Source organism: Schistocerca americana, chromosome 9 (genome assembly GCF_021461395.2).
Source record: "Schistocerca americana isolate TAMUIC-IGC-003095 chromosome 9, iqSchAmer2.1, whole genome shotgun sequence".
Classification (NCBI taxonomy): domain Eukaryota; kingdom Metazoa; phylum Arthropoda; class Insecta; order Orthoptera; family Acrididae; genus Schistocerca; species Schistocerca americana.
In genome coordinates, this window is record NC_060127.1 from 56,170,859 (window position 1) to 56,185,083 (window position 14,225).

A 14,225-nucleotide genomic window follows, 5' to 3' on the forward strand; every position below is an offset into this window, starting at 1 on the left:
GCTGGAATGGGAACAGGGAGGGGGCTGGATGGGTGAGGACAGTGACTAACGAAGGTTGGGAACGTAGGAACGTAGGATGTATTGCAGGGAAAGTTCCCACGTGCGCAATTCAGAAAATCTGGTGTTGGTGGGAAGGATCCATATGGCACAGGCTGTGAAGCAGTCATTTAGATGAGGAATATCATGTTTGGCAGTGTGTTCAGCAACAGGATGGTCCACTTGTTTTTTGGCCACAGTTTGTCGGTGGCCGTTAATGCGGACAGACAGCTTGTCATGCCTACATAGAATGCAGCACAATGGTTGCAGCTTAGCTTGTAAAACACATGACTGGTTTCACAGGTAGCCCTGCCTTGATGGGATAGGTGATGTTAGTGACCGGACTGGAGTAGGTGGTGGTAGGAGGATGTATGGAACAGGTCCTGCATCTAGGTCTATTACAGGGGTATGAGCCATGAGGTAAGGGCTTAGGAACAGGGGTTGTGTAAGGATGGACGAGTATATTGTGTAGGTTCGGTGGACGACGGAATACCATGGTAGGAGGGGTGGCAAGGATAGTGGGCAGGACATTTCTTATTTCAGGGCACGACGAGAGGTAATCGAAACCCTGGCCTCAGCCTTCGTTAACCACTGTCCACACCCATCCAGCCCCCTCCCTGTTCCCATTCCAGCACTATACAGCCATCATTTCACCGCCACACCCAGTCTTTTAATTTCTCTCCTTTCTGCACTTACCCCCTCCCCCCTCCGCACCTTCTCTCCTGCCCTCTGTCTGAACTGCAGCACTTCACTGTCTGCCACACTCGCCATATTATCCCTCCCCCTCCCCACCCCAGCCTCCGCCTTACCCTCACCCAGTTGCCAATCCCATCATGCACTGGTGCTGCTGCTTACAGTGTAGTTTCAGCTCTCTGAGGCTGCAGATGTGTGTGTGTGGGTGGGTGGGGGTGCGCGCGCGCGCGTGCACACCCGTGTGTGTATGTATGTGTGTCTCCTGCTGACAAAGGCCTTAATGGCCGAAAGCTATAATCATGTGAATCTTTTTGTTGTGCCTATCACGACTCAGCATCTCCGCAATATGGTGGGTAGCAACTTTTCTCCTCTGGTATTGTGATTATTTTCATTTATACATATATGAAAAATTTCCAAATATCTCGTATGTATGTATGTAATCTTGATGCAGTCTGCCCAGTAATGATTGGTAAATGATGCAAATCTAATAATGAAGTAATAAAGGCATTTTGCAAACGATGCAGCAACCAATAATGAAGTCGGAAAGAAGCTGCATAAATACATTGGAAACAAGATAGTAAATAGAAGACATGTTGATACTAGGGCATTAAATCTTTGCAAATTTCATTCAGTGTACTCAGATGGACAGTAATTATGCCTCACAGACAGGTGCATGAACAATAAACACAGATATCGGCATTTGAGAGAGGGGATGTAGTTAGGCTCAAATAAGCCAGTTGGAGTAATTGGTGAATTGCTCAGCATTTGAATAGAAGCGATACTGCTATTCGATGATGCTGGCAAAAATAGGTGAACCACAGTCAAACACAGGGTCAAGAAGTGGTCGACTAGAGTGACGGCAGATCGCGAGGATCGAGCACTTATGAGAGAGAAACTCAAAGCCCCAGATTCATCATTATCATTGATCTGATGTGCAATTGGTGCTTCAGAGACCACAATGAACATTAACAGGTTGCTCACAGAAAGGGGGCTGAGCTCATGGCCCCTCTTGCAACAACTGAAATTGACCTCTCTACACCAAAAAACATCGTTGCAGTAGTGCAGGTATGTTCGGCCTGGAATCTCATAAACTGCAGTAGAATTATGTTCCAAAATGGGTCTCGCTTCGAACTGAGCTCCCATAACCAATGAAGAAGTGTCTGGAGATGCCCCAGACAGCAGTGGGATACCATTCTGACTGTCGCCCACCATACAGCCTGACAACCAAGACTGATGGTCTAGAGTACCATTTCATTTCATATCAGGACTTCTTTAGTTTATAGTCCACGGCATCCTTACAGCATGGTGGAATATGGAGGATATTCTAGGCACTTTTGTGGTGTCCTCCATGGCAAGCTAACCTGGGGTTACATTTCAGCAAGATATCGCTCGTCCATACATGGCAAGTTTCTACTGCTCGTCTTCGTGCTTGCCAAACCCTACCTCGGCCGACAAGTTCGCTGGAATCTCTCCCCAACTGAGAACGTTTGGAGCATTATGGGCAGAGCCCTTCAACCAGCTTGGGATTTTGATGAACTAACACTCAAATTGGTCAGAATTGTGCGCATTATCCCTCGGGGGGGGGGGGGGGGGGGGGGGGGGAGGGGGGGCGGCATCTTATCAATGTTACGCCAAATAACTGCTTTTACAAGGGCCAGACATAGACCAACGCATTATTGGCTTGCCTAATTTGCGAAGCTCTTGTTCGTGAAAGAATTATCCAATTTTTCTGAGACTGTAATCATTTGTTTGTGACATATGTATATCAGACCTACCGCTTTCCGTCCCATTCGGATACATCCTTCGTGACGTGTCTTTTTTTGAGTGTATTCAGTCAGATCTTGATAAGATGTCAAAATGGTGTGAAGATTGGTAACTTGCTCTAAACGTTCAGTTGTAAAATTGTGCACTTCACAAAACGGAAAAACGTAGTATCCTACGACCGTGTTAGTCGCAGCTTGAATCGGCCAGTTCATATTAATACTTCGGTGTAACACTATGCAGGGATATGAAATGGAATTATCACATTGGCTCAGTTGTCGGTAAAACATCTAATAGGCGTCAGTCTATTGGTAGAATACTGGGGAAATGCAATCGGCCTTCAAAGGAGATAACTTGTAAATCACTAGGGCGACTCATTCTGGAATACTGATCACGAGTTTAGGACACATACCAAATAGGTCTAATAGGGGATAATGAATGTACATTGGGAGGGGCAGCACGAATCGAATCGGGTTATGAACCGTTTGAGTCGCAGAGAAGAACGTAAACTAGCAGACTCTAGACGTAAACAATCCGAAGGAAGCCTGCTTACAAAGTTTTATGACCAGCTTTAACTGATGACCCTACGAATGCAATAGAAACCTCTATATCGTGAGCACAAGATTAGATTCGTTACAGCACGCACAGAGGCATTCAACCAAACATTCTTCCCGCTCTCACCCTCTGCCGTGCACTTCACAGTAGTTTGCAAATTATAGATGTTGATGTAGCTGTAGCTACACATGTTTTAACTACATAACGGGACGCACATAGGCCAAGTTGACTACTGAAAAAAAGGGAAAGCGCGTGGTCTGTTGTATTCTCGGATATGTATGCTTTATTTTTAGTTCTCGAGAACGAAATTCAAATTACGTAATTGCCCATTTCTCTGAATGTGCTGAATCCAGGATGGTATAGAGCAGCATTAGTGGATAACGAAATTCCGTTAATTGCCAATTTCTCTGAATATGCAGGATCCTGTGTCATGCAGGGCAGCAGTATTCATGCGCATTTCGTATAACGTTCCTACATTCCAAAAAACTCAGCTAATACGAAAAATAAGGAGTACGTCAAATCAAAGAATATTTCGTACACGGAAATAGCGTCAAGTAGAAAATTAGATGGGTCTACACGTGATTTACAGAATAATAAGGAAATTTAATGGGGTCTATTTTTTTTCCATGAGGCGGCAGAATACAGTGAGCGAGCAAATAAAACGTCACTAGTTAACGAAATTTCTAGCAATTATTGATTTGAATAATTTATGTCGGAAATGAATTGATTGGATACGGTTAATTGAAATAGTACAAGTAGTGGGTATAATTTATGCCATATGCTTAAATTCCTATTTAGATAATTTGTTTGACATCTTTTTTGACGGGACTATATTAACGTTACGCGGAAGAATACTTCGTGCGAAGTCCTGTTGTAGAGAACTTATATGCGTGAACAGTAGCTTACCGTGGCAAAGTGCAACTGATGCTTCATCCGTTAACAGTGTGAAGAGGTAAGTTGCTGTTAGTAATATGTTGGTGCTGTCTGTGGTGGAGGTGATTCCCTGATGAGCTTAAAAGTTTCTAACAACGATGAAAGGTAATGATATACAGTGTGAGTACAAAGTTTTGCCTTGTTTATAAAAAATTATAACCGTTTGACATAATAAATTAATAAGTTACATTTGATGCCCTTAGATCGGCTAGTGTTACTAGTTGTTTTGATCAATACATGGAGCTAGTGCTCAATCACCGATGCGGTCAGTTAGGTCACGTTAGTTGCTGGTGAAATGGCGTCGAAGCAGAAGAAAGCGCAATGTGTGCTTTGGTTTCACGAAACTTAATCGCCCATCAGTAGTCAACATAAATTTCGGGCTTATTAAGGGCGCAGCCCTCCTGACGTTAAATCGATAAACCGAAGGTGTGCAACGTTTAACGAAAGAGACAGCGTCGAAGATCACCTTCGAAGTGGCATGCCTCGTGTGAGTGATACAACAGTTCGTAGTGTTCGGCAATAGTTTCAACGGAGTCCCTCTAAATTAACTTGTCTAGCAGGATCACGTGAACTTCAAAGATTCATCAAAGGTGTAGGTTGCATGCTTACAAAGTGCAAATCGTGTAAGCCTTGCAACCGAATGATTTTCTGATATGTTGCTAATTTGCAACTGAAATCCTCAACAGATTGATGGCCCTAACGTTTATTTAAATATGCTTTACCGGTGAATCAACCTTTCATGTTAGTGGGATGGTAAATAGGCATAATGTCCGTATATAAGGTTCGGAGTCTCAACATTCTACTGTAGTTACAGCTTAAAAGTGAACGCTGCCTCATGCATAACAAGGTTTTTGGACCGTTTTTCTTCGGGGAAATATCAATTACCGCTAACAGTTACTTCGATGTTTTGCAATAGTTCATTCCCACACAGAAGAATATCAACCATGGATAATTTTCCAGCAAGATGGAATACTCCTATATCGCCCAGTGGGCTTTGATGGCGCGTGATTTCTTGGATGAAAAGTTACGTGATCGGTGAATTGGAAGGCACTAATAACCGCATCAAATGTAAATCATATCAAACGGGTTTTCTGTAATTGTTTAATCAGGGCAACACTTTGTGCTCAATTTTTTTACATTCCGTGGACGATTCGTGCGAATGATTGGTCGAGTTGGACCACGCGACAGGAACCCACATCGAACATCTCAATGGAGAGATCAGTACGTGAATAAAATTGTCCCAGCAACCCTTTAGCAGTTATGGCCGGCTGTAGACAGCATGGCTCGATATTTTTGCCAACGACTGGATAAGTTATTCACAATGCTGTCAATCCCGAAGACACACAGACGTGAGCAGCAGGATTTTCGGTTGTACTGGATTATCGACCTAATTTTTCAGACACGCCTAGAAATTTGCTGTTTAGTTTACCAACAGCAACTAGTGCATTGAAACTGTCATGAGCCAGAGCATATTTTCGTATCCTTTCAACTACTGATGTTATATTGCGGCAATTGGCCAATATGGCGTCAAATCCGGTAAGCTTGTATCGGCCTGCTCCAAAAGTAGTTGCAAGGAAATTTAAGCATCCTACTGTCTTAAACTGGAAAACTTGTTCATGCCCTTAACAGACAATGGGACTCTGTAGTGTGGCCCCGTGGATGTTGTGAAATGTACTGAATCCTCATTGTGTGGTAGAATGTTGGGGAAATAGTATGTTTGCGGAAATTATCATGATTTTCTCTATGGAACCGATTTTGTGTGAGCGAATGCCTGAATGAACTAGATCATTGTGGATATCGGGCACTAATTGCCCCATTAACATATGCAGACATACAACCGATTTGCTAAACTATTTTATTTAGTTGGGTGTAGGCTGCTGAGTCATGTCGCCACTGCCAAGGTTTAGTGACGATGGCGGCATCAGTTGTATTGTAGCCGTCAATACAGCTTGTTTTGTAGCTGGAAGCTAGTTTCTAGTTTTAAAAAATTGCTGTAGAAAAGAAGTTTGGTTTTCTTAAACAAACCAAACTAACAATGAGGAAGTAAAAGTTAAAAGTTCTCGAAGGTGGCTGTGATCTGGCATTTCGATTTGGTAGGCTAATACAAATTAGTCTGTAATTAAGCACTCCAATCGGCAATAGTAGTAAATTATTTTAAAAGTGAACTTTTCTCTGTTAATAGCTGCATTGACTGTAAAGTACTAAGAGAATGTTTTCTCTTTTCAGTTGCAAGGCTGTGCAAGAAAACTGGAAGCAGAGACAGTGTAAAAGGATTGGGTTTGTTTCGGGATTTGTGACAGTTCTTACTCAGTAAAATAATTACATGTAATAATGTAGAACTTTATTAAATAAAGACTTCCACAAAGTGATAGCAAGTAAAGGTTTTGTGAATATTAGCTAAGTGCCTTATCCTTACCCTACTTTAAGTAAAATTACTCAGAAGAAAATGACTGTGATATGTAGAGAATTTAATGTTGTTATTAATCTAGATTCCAGCGCTCCTGATTCACGGTGAAACAACTTCGTTGATAGTAAAAGAAAAATAGCTTTGAGTTGTGTTTGTCAACATTGGAAGTCTGCAGTTAAAAACTGAAGAACAATGAGATGATACCAGTGTTTCATATTTTCAACGTTGCCAGGTATTCTGCACATAGATTTAGTTTTCTTGTCCTTGCAGACAAGTGGCAGCCACTGAACATTGACATGACTGTTGTAAAAGTTCTTAAACATAAATACTTTAAATGTAGGCCCAACTTTTACAAGATTTCTTGGAACTATGAGCATTTTAATGGAAACACCATTGAATGCTTGGTATACAGATGATAAACATTGACATTTCAGGATGTGTTAAAATAGCTTGCAGATTAAGCAGTCAAGTTCATCATGATAGCTGCAGTTATGGAAATGGAATTTCAGATTTGTTTTGGAAAACGCCATATTTGTGGTGTGGTTGCACCTAATCAGATTTCCAATAAATTGAATTCCTGCACTAAGATTAGTCACGAACACGACAGGTTTGTTGTACAGCTGTCCATGAAGTGTCCAATGTCATTGGCTAGTGCATCATATATTGTGAATCATTATATGAAGCATGTTGTTGAAGAGGGTAAGTGCCAGTTTCTCATTAGCATTCTAGTATGGAAATCTCAAGTATCAATATTGACATTAGTGCCAGTTATACTTGGCTGATGGGTATTGGCAAAAGGAGGGTGTAGTGTATATTCTTGTTTGTGCCTTTTATTTGGATTAAAATTTGAGGTAATAAAGGCTTTCTGGAAATTTACTGAGTAGTAAGCTTGTATTTTCTAGTGTCAAATTTAAACGTAACTGCAAAGTTACAGGGTAATTTTCAAGAAGCTCTGGGTATCGCCAAAGTTATGAGCTCAGTGCAAGGGAGACATATACCAGACTCAGGTAGAGGGTGGGGTGAGTAGTCGGATATGGTTCCGAGACTTCGTGCATTGGTAAGGGAATGGGGTATGACATTAATAGTAATGTTTCTTAATTGGATTGTGAGAAGGGAAGTGCAGCAGTGTAACACTTGTAATAAAATGTGAATCCAGTTAGTACATTTACCTTGGCACTCAAGTGAGGACGTGACGTCAATACCAAAGGTTTGCTGCTGCTTGCTTTTTTTTTTTTGGGGGGGGGGGGTGTGCAATTTTAATTAAAATTGCATTCTTGGTCTAAAAATGTTGCTTTTTGATGGTAGAGACCCCACAGGTATAATTAGAATGGGTACTAGAAATAACTTTGTTACTTGCAACTTTCGCTACCTTTGCTTGCTCTGTAACCATATGGTGGCACAGTACAGCCTGGCGATAGAAATTTACTTCCCTTGAGCAATCTTTCTTTTATTTCCAGAATTCTATGGCAGTGGTGCTCCAGATGTGCGTTTTATACCCAAGGCTAATGAAATAATTTGCCAGAGTATGTCTCAAGTTGACTTTGTAGAATGATTTTTACTTCATTAAAATTTTGGTCTGTTGAGAGTGGAGTACAGTTTTACTAACAGCAGACAGAGTAAGGTCATTTCCAAAATTTAACACCGATCTGGGAAGTCCAACATAGCATTTCTTGTAAGTACTGCTTTTATCAGTTGATTCTTTATATATTTCTTTAGGGTTCTGCAGTGAACAAGAGTGCCTGGAGGTGTGTGGTTGCTAATGGTGACTGAAGGCCCGTTAAGTTATTGTTAACTCTTGTTTCCTTTATTTTGAGAAAAACTTCCCAGACAAATGTTGTTGCTGTAAACTCGCAATGAAGCTAGTGATAGCGTAAGCTGACACTATATGTAGTGATATATTGCTGTAATAGGTTCATCATAAGAATAAACCTGATGTAATCAAGCACGATCATTGGTCGGAAGTGGTGGCACGTGTACATCGTGTTACTCTTTGAAGTAGGTCCTACTTATGTGTCAGGTATTTTATTACTAGGTTATGTTAAATGAAACTTTAAGATATCAAATGTATTAACAGCCATTAACGTTTTTCTTAATCACACTGTAGCTATGTAGTTTTTACTTAAAAAATTGTGTAATAACAGCCTCTGCAGTGTTGTGCTCTGATTATTGCGCTGTTAATGCGCAATATGAAAATGGCAGAGGCTGCTTTCTGTTGTGTAGTGGAACACAGTTCAAAAGTGCCAAGAAATAGGCTCATAAATTTACTGAGGTAATTGGCTTTGAAGTATCTCCAGCGAAGTATACACTGCAGTTAATAAACTAAAACCACACTGTACATGTAGCACAGTCAGTCACATAATGGTATGTGAACCAAATGTGGTTATTCATGCATTGGTTCAGATATCCCCAGAATCATTCTATTTTTCCTCTCATTCAATCTGAAATAATTATATCTTGTTATTTATTATGAATAATGCATGTCTCCTTGTTTCTAATTACATATGGGATGTAAAATTCCTGTTTCCATTTCAAATACAAATTCTTAATTATCAATCTTTCATGAAAGACTGTCCATAAAAGTTGTTTAATTAAACTACTTCATTTTTTAAAGAAAAAATGAAAAACCAAATCCTCTTTATTTGGACTATGTCCATTGTTTACTACCATAGAGGTAGTAGATATGTATTGTGGAAACATGAAAGACAATCGTTTTCACAGCATTGTGCACATGATCCAAATGATGCATTTTTACATTTGCTACTGTGTCATTACAGTATGAAGTCAACAGAAGTGATCTGCAGCCTAGCTGTGGGATTTGGCCCACGAAGTAACAAGACTATTATCATGCTAGACATACTGGAACTAATGCACACAGCTTTTTCACGCTGACAGGATATAGAATGGCTTCTCGTAAAAGAAGAGAGAATGCTTCACATGGTTGGCTTTGTGGATTCTGTTGTTGATAGGCTCATTATCAACGTAGCAAGTGACATTTCCAGAATTGAAATGTTTTCGGATAAGGAAGGAGCTAAGAGATCACCAGATGACTGACTGTAAGTAATATCTTCAGTATTTCACTATACGGAGAAATCCTTCAATACTCCTATGTTATACACAGCTTATGCAGAAAAATTATCGCAAGGTTAATTCAGGAATTTTCATCATTCTTGTTTTTGAGTAGTGTGTTAGCTGAAGTGTTGCAGTTTCATCTAGTCTTGTAAGGAGCATATTGTGGGATATTTGCAGTATATTTCATTCTGCTTAAAAGTTAGACATTCGAAGTTTTATTGCTCCTCTGATCATATCTTTATGGGTGATCTGTAACTGGCCGTGCCACTGCAGGCTAGCTGACCAGTCAGTGTTGTCAAAATTAAATGTGCTGGTAAAGCTGTTGTCCCATATCATTACTTAATCAATGTGCGTGTGATGCATTGCACAAAACTTACCCTTATTATACTTGACAGTACTCAAAACAGCTTGGCTGCAGTCCCACATGAAAAGGAAATCCGATCCAGCAAATCTGGAAGAATACGTAGTACATTGTTTATATCAGGTTTAATCTTATGATGAATGGATTATAGGTGGTAATTTTGTTGAATACTTGAACAAACCAAACTGAAAATTCATTTGGAACAAGACTTCTCCTTACTGTGTACTTACCGCTCACCCAGATGAAATTAACATCACAATTTGTTCACACTACATTGACTCCTTTCGCAGTTCTGGAGAGAACGTCAACTTCTTAAAGTAAGGCAACACTTACATGTTGAACAATTTATGAAAGTATTTTCTATAATACAAAGCAACTCATTTTGATATGTAATTTTCTTTCCTTAAATCTGCTTTAGTTTGTGAAACCTGCAGAACATTGTACATCAGTTTAATGCAGGATTCACATGACATAAGAGTGCATAATATTTTGCAGTTAGCAAGCTTGTGCTAACTCTGTCTTTTGTTCCATTATAAAAAAAAATGGCTCTGAGCACTATGCGACTTAACTTCTGAGGTCATTAGTCGCCCGGAACTTAAAACTAATTAAGCCTAACTAACCTAAGGACATCACACACAGCCATGCCTGAGGCAGGATTCGAACCTGCGACCATAGTGGTCGCTCGGCTCCACACTGTAGCGCCTAGAACCGCACGGCCACTCTGGCCGGCTTCAGTTATCACATTGACTACATGGTAAGGTGAGTAAGCTTGCAGCTTTGATTTTGTAGAGCATTGCACGGTAGATATTTGGATAGCTGGTTATGTCAGGCTTGTTCCCTAAAATTGGAATGCTGCAGTAAGGCAAAACATATGTAAACTTTGTAAAGTTCTGGAAACTTACGGTTCTATGTAAGTGGACAATTCAGTAACTCAAAATTATCAGTACAATCTGATTGGCTTTTGGAAATTTAACATTGCATTTCAACACAGCATAATTCTGTGATGATGAAAACATGTTTTTATGTTGTCTTCCCATTTGAGTGTATGAGAACGAGATGCGAATATCAGTCAAATGCAATGACTATCCCCATTAAATTTCACATACATATATTTTGTAGTTTGTCATTAATATGTACACAGCTTGAGATACAGAACAGAACTAAAAGCTAACATGGACGCTTGGCAGAGCAATAAGAGTCCAAATATGGTGTTAATCGTGGTCGATACAGCCTATCAACGCCACAACTTATATTTTGAAAGATGTGTTGTTGAATAATTATGGCAGTGTTTGGTACTTACTGATCATTTAAACAATGTCTGGTTATATTAGTTGCCTTTTTATCCATCCTGTTTGTGAAACTGCTCAATCTACTGGTCTAAAAGTGCTCGTGCTCATAGCTACAACTCCATTAACGAAGTTCTGCTCAAGGGCAGAAAGCATAACTTGTAATTGACTGGTTTTGAATTCTTTGGTCTTCAGATTTCAATTGCTAACTTGTCAACTGATTGGGCTTGCAGAGGTCCTCCTGTTACATTCACCTGCTGAGTTCCTATATTAGGTATTAAGGTCTGATATGGACTAGAAGTTGACACTGGTCATATTGTGAGCAAAGGCTAAGAAAGACAGTAAAATTGTCAGTCTTGTCATTGGGCAGTTAGCCTAATACATGTAATAAAACTAGTTCTGCAGGACAAACTTTACAGTTGTCATTAACAAGCAGTAATGGATAATAACTTGTAACACAAGCTATAGGGATTTAACCACAGAAGTAGGTGAGTTGATAAAAATAGTCATTTAATTAAGCAGTTATGTAGTGTTCGTGACAGCAAGAAAAGAAAATGTGTTCAAATGAAGTGTGTGCATTTAACTTCCAGTGCAGTTACATTGAGTCAGCTTACATCTCATCCTAATAAGTTTACATTACAGACACAGTTGTGACTCCTGGTTATTTGTGATATGCAGTGGCAACAGCATTATAAGAAGACATGAGTATGAATATTATCATTTGTATTGATTTATAACATGGTTTTTGCAGTATTGAGAGCATATATTGCACCATATAATTGGCAATAAATATATGCCTTCTTTGGTTTCCTCAGAACTGAGCAAGATATGAAATGGTAAATTACACAACAGAGAACTTGTGAATCTTGTACCCAGCATATTTTTACTGAAAAGTTTTAAGAACAATGCGGCTAGCAAACAGAAGACTTGATCTTCTGCAGAAAGACATGTATGATATACTTGTAAAAAAAAACAGTAATAATGTTGACTGAACAAGCAAGAAATCCAGTTTTATGCAACAATTGCTGCTACAGCTGATCCACAAAAGGTAGGTACCTAACACACTTCCGAGGTAATCCCATTTACAAAAACATTTGTATTTTAGTCGGGGAATTGTAAGACTGCAAATCATTCGACTGCATACAAAATTGAAAAGCTGAGGAAAACTTCTAAGTTAACATAGACGTGCATGACAATTCTCATACTCACACTTTCAGTGGCATATGCTGCTGTTGTTAACTTATTCTAAAGTATAGCATCATGAATAAATTTGGTTTGTAACTGAATTGCCAAGATTTGGCTATTCTTTACAATACAGGGGCAGTCATGTCTCCATAATTAATGTTTCTAATGCAAAAACGTAGATTTTATTATTTAATGGGTAGAAGTATAATAGAAAACAAAGATTGATCATAGACATAGCTTTCACTGCTGGGGCATTGGAATGAAGTTGTCAAGTTGGTAATAATATTCACAGCACTGTTGTGCCTGTATGTGTCAGATGTGGAAGTAGACAGACTTGGTAATTCTTGCACAGCTAAACATTTTGATGAAACAGGGCTCCCATATTTGAAGAATAAAAAGTGGTTTGCAGTTAACCAGTTCTGGGTACATAGGGTGCAATCCTACAGACTGTACTGACAATGTTTCTCCAACAAAATAAATAAATACATTACCATTGTGATTATTAAACTAACAAATAGGTGGCATCTGCAAGAAGAATAAAACAAGTGGCAATATGAATGAATTGCATACACGCACTAAAAAATATCAATAAAAGTAATTAAAATTGTATTTTGATCTCATAAGAACATTATCACAACTCTTCAGATTTTTAGGTAAAAGAATAATGCAGTAGGCACCTTTAGGAGACATTCGTTAAGTAGCATTGTATTCAGTATAGGTTCATATTGTGTAAACTGCATTCCATCAAAATGATGCTTCATAATTTTAATACAAAGAAACTTCATGAATTTGTCACAGTTGTATAATAGTCTGTATCTAATAATTCAAACACGAGCTATCGCACAAGGACAGCAGCAGATGTTTTTATATTAAAAACAGGTAAGTAGAGGTATTGTCCATTGTTGACATGCATGTACAGTTATTTGGTTTGGTGCACAATCTCAACTCATTGAGCTTGTATACCCTTCATTGTAACGACAGCCTCGAGTATTACCTTGGACAGGGAGTGAATATCATTGGCTCTTTAGTTGAAGCAACACACACACACTCTCTCTCTCTCTCTCTCTCTCTCTCTCTCTCTCTCTCTCTCTCTCTCTCTCTCTCTATGCTGCAGTGTTACTGTAGTGCCCTGGGTCAAAGCATCGTGGCACATTACGAAAGTGGAGTATAACACAGTACCACATGTTTTGCAGCAGTGGAACTGTTACATTTGTGTGGAGCCAATACAGAAAACGGCTACAAATGTTTCCACCGCTGCTGAAAACAAGTTACTTTGTAAATCGGTCTGTAGTGGTGTGCTTCAGAATTTTGGCAATGATTTCAGTGTGTACTAGGTCCACGGGTGCCCTGAAGAACAAATTAAAATAAGACATATGTAGGTCTCCTCCCTCCCTCCCTCCCTCCCTCCCTCTCATCAGGTCCGATATGCATTGTTACAAATGTTTCTTTCGTAAAGCAACTAAATTGAATTGGAAGCAGGTATGCTGTGAGTGGTGATTATCCCTCATGAGGTAATAGAAAAATTCTAGACAGCAAAAGCTTAGTACAGTATATCTAGTGATAATACAGGAACAGAGTTGAGTAATAGCTGAAATAATATATTAATAGATTGAAAATTCTCATTGCTTGTGCGGCTCTTGATAAAACTCACTTATGTCTGTCGTGACAGTGCAGGATGAATTAGCAGATGAAACAAAGATTATTTGGATAACTGCAGGGCATTTATTACTTTGCCGCAACTGGAGTAAGGAAGAAAACAAACACAATCTTCCCCCACCCCCTTGCAAAATTAAACACAATTGCAGAAAAGAAAAGGGAGCTGTGAAGTTACATAGTGATAGCAGATAAATCTATAAATAAAACATTGACACTGTCATAGAAGCATTCAGAGGTGTGGAGGGAGAAGAGTATGGAAACGATACGTACAAGTTGCTTCCTA

General features: G+C 39.4%; 1 long non-coding RNA gene across 5 annotated transcripts; it reads left to right on the top strand.

Moving 5' to 3' along the window:
* Nucleotides 1-3,777: 3,777 nt before the first annotated feature.
* LOC124551130 lies at nucleotides 3,778-13,581 on the top strand. 5 transcript variants are annotated; one of them, XR_006967775.1, is made up of 5 exons: nucleotides 3,778-6,071; nucleotides 6,205-7,084; nucleotides 7,843-8,057; nucleotides 9,160-9,438; nucleotides 11,917-13,581. It is a non-coding gene; the product is annotated as an uncharacterized LOC124551130 (long non-coding RNA). The 5 variants fall into 5 exon arrangements; XR_006967776.1 differs by having other exon boundaries at nucleotides 6,205-6,617; nucleotides 6,820-7,084; nucleotides 7,843-9,438; XR_006967774.1 differs by having other exon boundaries at nucleotides 7,843-9,438.
* Nucleotides 13,582-14,225: the final 644 nt, after the last annotated feature.